At 39.9% G+C, this 6,306-nt stretch overlaps 1 pseudogene; it reads right to left on the bottom strand.

Annotated features, from left to right (window-relative positions):
• Positions 1 to 5,085: 5,085 nt before the first annotated feature.
• LOC148524115 (5S ribosomal RNA) lies at positions 5,086 to 5,203 on the bottom strand (annotated as a pseudogene).
• Between the last annotated feature and the right edge of the window lie 1,103 nt (positions 5,204 to 6,306).

Below are 6,306 nucleotides of genomic sequence, written 5' to 3'. Positions count from 1 at the left end.
TTGCGGCTTCACAACCACCATAGATACCTATGTGGGTTTCGGCTGCTTTCGAAAATGGAGGGACTGCATCTGCTGTGATTGCACATCTGGGGGATACTTAATACTTCCAGATATCCCCCAAAAACGTGTGTTTTCGGGGAATATGCCGCAAGTATTTAATGATAAATAGACTCCACAGATAGGGAAAGACGGGACTGATACCTTTGCGATTCAAAAAATAAAATATCAGCATATTAGCCCAAACATTTGCAGATTAGTACAAGATCATTTTTGTTTTGGTGTTTTTCTTTTAACACTGTCAAAACATATATTTTTTGAGTGGTAGAAAAGTGCACTGACAAATACCAGCATGGTAGTCCATTAAAATAACATTCACTGTATTTGGGTCTTGGTCAGGTAAATAAATATTTTATCCTTTTCCTTCCGGCGCTAAAAGAAAATTTATACTCACCTGTCCAGGGGTCTCTGAGTTCTCAGGTGGTCTCCACGGCTCCCGATGGCCTCCCCTCAATCTTGTCACTGGGGTGGGGGCTGCTGGGAGTCCAGGGGGTTGCTGGGAGGCGCAAGGGCTGCTTGGAGATGTAGTTCTCCAAGCGCCGGCTACAGGGGTGGTATACACTCACACGGGGAGGCGGGGTCACACACACCAGAGTTTACTCACACACACATACACTCATGCACACACTCACTCATACACAATTACAAACACTCACACACACTCACATACTTACCCTGCTGCAGAAGACTCGGCTCCCAACATTGGATGCAGAAGACACCACTTCGGAAGGTGAGTAATTAAGGACTAATTAAGCTAATTGGAAACTTCCAATTGCTTAATTAGTCCTCGGGGGAAGAGGGGGAGGTGCTGCCGGAGTCCCAGAGCTGGCCCCGGTGATTTTTCCTAACATTAACGATTTTAGGAAAAATCAGACTTGCTCCGGAGGTGCGAGGAAAAAGACGCAGTGATTTCTATAGGAATAATAGCATCCCATTTTCAGTCCCCCAATTGAATAGCAAAACCCCTAGCTGCTGGAAAAACCCTGCGCCACAGGTTTTTTTAAATTCCCCACCTGCAATTGGATTCCCCCTTTAATGTCTCCCCTGAACACATATTCTTTCCAAGATAATTTGGGGGAACCAGTATTAATCCTATGTGTAATAAATAACTATTTTCCCCTTTGGAACACACAGATCTTTATTGTATTATTAAGAGTTTTGTTATCCAGTCTCCATATTATAATTATATGTGATTGAAAAACAGCGGCCCATATTTTCTATTAACACAAACACACACATTACAATTACTGTTTGTTACCGACGTTTTGGGCATCCGCCCGTTAGCAAGGATAATAATACAATGACAATGTGACATATAAAGACATCTTTAGCCCGCCATCTAGCCAGATAACTATTCTCACCTGAGTCACGTCACCTCCCTACTCACCAACCAGCAGCTTACCGAAGAAGCGCTCACTCAGTGACGTCATCAAGCACGCGACCCATGTAAGCTCCGGTCATGTGGCATCCAGTATTGCCTGGGCAATAACTACAACAAATCCCTAAAGAGAGGTACTATTTAAAAACATCATATAAACAATCACCAAGCTTAAATCCACAGTTTAGCAACATCTCTTACTCGTTGATTACTCTTCATCCCTTACCATTAAGGTTAATGTTGACTAACAGACACACTCGAACATTACAAAAAGCAGTGGAGCCCTAGTGTCTCATTTAACCCTTTCGGGGCTAAAGTTTTGTAATTGAAAAATCCATTTTGATTCTGCCTGTAAAAGTAATTTGGCCCTATTACCTCCTCTGATATTTAATGGCATATATAGTCAATGATTCTAACCCTCATGTCAGCCACATTATGTTTGGCTAGCTGATAGTGTTTGGCAACTGGCTGATCACTCCCTCCAGTATTGATGGCTGCGCGGATGGCTGATATATGTATTGTTATCCGCTCTATAAATTGCCTTTCTGTCTTGCCTACTGTATGTAATTCAAACCGCAGAGGCAAGACAGAAGGTATATTACATAAGTGGTACTGCAGGTGACCGGGAACCTGATGAAATTTTTTTTCCCGTATAAGGATGGCTGAAGCTATCTGCAAGTATCACTGATCTAAATATGATACAACCAAGGCATCGGTGGTAACCACTTTTATGCTTCAAAAAGTGTTTATTTTTAGCTTTCAATTAACATACATCTAATTTAACAAGTCGATCTTTCAGGTTATGGCCTCTAGTATAGTAAGGGAGTGTTCAACTCTTCAGTAATCCTGGGAGGGTTTATTCAGTATTCACAATGGGTCAAAGTTACTTAACTACTTTGGTGACTTCCTGATTCACAGAAAAAAAGGGATATTCCTTCCAGCACACTGCAACAATATTAGCAAAAATACTTGAATCCTACATGATAATAGAAATTCAGAGGTATTAGTTGCATACATTTGCAAATACATGATTAAGCACCGGGCCAGCATCAAGGCTCCTCTATACCGGCGTCCCAAACATTAAGGGGCTCACATCCGAGGTGCAGGGCAGCCCAAAAGAACCCAGCCAAGGACCACTCCCAGGGCATCACACGAAAAATGGAAGAAAGGTGATAGTGAACTGTAAAGTATAGATGTGCCAAGATAATCAATAAGTGTTAATATAATAAGAAAATTAAAATGTATATAAATAATAAACAAACAAATAGAAAGGTGATGAAAAAGTATCTATGTGAATTAAGTGGTGATGCCCTGAAAAAGACCCAGCCAGAGCAACTTCGGGGGCCCCACGCCCAAATGCTCACCCCAAAATAATTATTGCTACCATATAGTTGCACCCACTCTGGGTCATATAATTACAATTAATGTACTGCATAATAACAGGACATGTATTTCTTCCTGACTCTTAAGGTGCATATACACTACGTGACCCAGTGAAGACAGTACGACTACGACATCAGAATCGTACCATTGTTCCCCATCCCCTGCAGTGCCTACACTGAACGATTACTTGTTTAGTGTAGGCACCCTCCATCATCCCTGAACATGGTCAATCTGTCATTATCGGCAGATTGACCGGCATTTTCAGCCGATGATTGATGTCAGAAATGACCAGCGGGAGCGTGCATTGCTGGTCGTTTCTGACATTAAGGAATTATTTCATCTATGATACAAAATTTTACCCGCAGAGGGCGGGGTGAGCGATGGGGTCCATTGTGGCCCCATCTTACGCCAACGCCTTTATGAATATAGTCAAACAACAGCAATTCCTCTTAGTGCCAGAAATATCTCAGATGTTTTTACTGTACTGTAGATTTATTGATGACCTGTTAATTTCTGGGTTGGGGTCAAGTGAGGACCTCCAGAAAATGTTTCAAGATCATAATCAATCAGGACATGCAGTACAGTTTACATACCCTGTAGGGTATGCGGTCAGGAAGCCGGCAGTCTAAATGCCGACCTGCGGCTTCCCGACTGTGAAATCCCAACATGGGACTAATGATAAGTGTTGAAATCCTGATGCCTATCTATCATTATCCACCTGCCAAAATCCTGATGCCTGACATACCGAACAAAGGTAAGCCGGGCATTGGGAGTGGACAGCCATGTGGGGGGAGGGTTAGGTTTAGGGGCTCCTGGGGAGGACTTAGGGTTTGGCACCCCTTGGGAGGGCTATGGTTAGGCACCACGCTTGGAGGGTTATGTTTAGGGTGCGGGGAGGGGGGTTAAGTTTAGGCACACCTGGGGGGAGGTTAGGGTTAGGCACTAGGAAGGGTTAGGCACCCCTAAAGGAGGGTTAGTGGGGAGGGGGAAAGGGTTAGGGATAGTTAAAATACTTACCCTGTCGGTATCTTCAGTCTTCTGCCTTCCGGCATCGGTATTACATCCGCCGAGTGGTATGTCACACCGATTCCCTCTATAGGATGCTGTACACTTCCTTGATGTCAATATCAGGCAACAAGATGGTTTATTACATACCTCTATTTATATTAAAACAACAATAGAAATACCATCTTGCACCACACTATTTTTCACCCAATGCCTTTATGACGTGTCCTCCCTCACTCCCAATTTTGCATGTGAGGAGGATCACTAGCGATCAGAAGGAGTTAGAGGAACAACTTGATCAGATGCTTAGTAAGTTTGTGCAGAGGGGCTACAATAAGTATATATAAATAATTAATAAATATTACAACCTAAAAGGAAAAGTAGTAACCCTGGGTTAACAGATTTTCAACTAAGAGTCGGGAAGTCACCAAAGTAGTTAAACAACTTTGGCCCATTTTGAATACTGACAAATCCCTCCCAGGATTACTGAAAAGTTGAATACTCTCTTGCTGTACTAGAGGCCGTAACCTGAAAGATCGACTTGTTAAATTAGATGTAGGTAAATTGAAAGCTAAAAATATTCATGTAATATATTTCTTTCAGCAGGACTGTGTTCTATCCACTGAGTGAAAAAAACTGTACGGATTTGTTTTTCTGTTTTTTTCTTGCTACATGAATAACAATTGTCTGTCTGCCAGCTCTTGAGCTTCTGCATTGCAACATGCTGCAACATATTGGTACTAATTGTCTCTCTGCTACTGTAGCTCTTGAGCAACTGCATTTGCAACATGTTGCAAGATATTGGTACTAAATGGATACAATGATATCTCCTATAAGAGGTTGTAGCAGGCCAAACTATCTGACAAAGTACTCCAAGTATACTAGAATCTATGTAGATATGTTCATCTGATATTTTATCAAAATTAGAAGGAAGGTATTTCTGGTATTATTTTCAATAAACAACAAAAAAGAGAGAAAAGTAGGGCTATTATCTGGGGCACTCTAAAGTAACTTATTGTCAATTAAAACATAATTTTTATTAATAACATTATAATAAGGTACCATATAGTTTAATCAAAATTACAGATGGTATATATCCATCATAAGAAACAAGTTTCATTGAGAATAATGAAAAAGGTGAATTATTTAAAAATATTACACAATCAGAAACTGATATATTTGATTGATAATATAAACAGAAAAAGCTCTCATGTGTCTATATTATTTGGCCATGTGCAAAAGAACTCCCAATAATATCTTTTAAGCTACAGCACCTGATATTCCCTGGAGGTCACCCTTCCAGGTACTAACCCGGCCAATTACAGTTTAGCTTCCAAGATCAGACGAGATTGGGCGATCAAGTAATGTATGGCTGTAGATCTGGTAGGGAAAATTGCACAGTTCATAGGTCAAAACAATATATATGTAGGGCTAGTAGCATTTGTAGTCCATTTGTTGATGAGTAACAAATTCCAAGAAAGAATGCACAGGCAAACTTAATTGTTCCACATATCATAATATATCATAACATATCATAAATTCAATACATGAGTAGTATTGTATGCTCCTGAGTTCCTTAATATGATACGAAAACAGATCATATATATTGCGCATTCATAAGAACTATATAATGAACATGTAGAATTAATCATATCTAAAAATGAGTAATGAGTTATAATCTCATCGTCAATCAAATTAGGAACATTATTGCTGGTACCCACTAAAAATAGAGCTGTTTGTCGGAATCCGACAATAGTAATAGGTACAACCAACAAGATGACACAACAGGTGTCCGCTCAAATCATCAAGAAATATAAATACTTGAGCACATGTAGTAAATAACATTGATGTGGGCTAATTAGCAAAAGTCCTGTATTAACAAGTTGGCAGTGAAGTATATTGATTTCTATGTTTGTTTGTAATTATTGGTTGTATTTAAATATTATTGGAGGTTGAAAAATAACCTCTTCCCCCTTATATTCTAAAAACGAAAAAACTAAAAGTTAAGTTTTAATCTATTCATATTACTTTAATGGTGCGTACACACTGGGCGATTAAAGTGGATGACTGAATAAATAATGATATCATTCAGTCGTTCACTTTATCGTCCATTTTATCACCTAAATGATGAATGATAACGACCAACGACCAACGATGCGCTTCCCGCAGGTTGTTCGTCTTTATCGTTCATCTGGCAAACATGCAGACCAACCTGATGATATTGTCAGGTTCCTGCTGTTATGGACTGGGATTTTTGTGGACTCGGGGTGGAAACAGAAGTGAAAGCAGGAACAGATTTACATTGGAAAGTTGTTTGTTTTATATGGATATTAGTAGACATGAAAATATACAGATAGTAACTAGAGTCCCAATGTAAATAAACTTAAAACCGTGGTATGTGGATGATAGGTCACTGTAGTGGGAGAAAACATAATAAATGTCCAGGAAAGTGGCAGAGATGTCTAAAGAGAAATCCTGAAATG

This window comes from Taudactylus pleione, unplaced genomic scaffold (assembly GCF_031769625.1).
Source record: "Taudactylus pleione unplaced genomic scaffold, aTauple2 ptg000121l, whole genome shotgun sequence".
NCBI lineage: Eukaryota > Metazoa > Chordata > Amphibia > Anura > Myobatrachidae > Taudactylus > Taudactylus pleione.
This window is presented reverse-complemented; position numbering and strand designations above follow the sequence as displayed.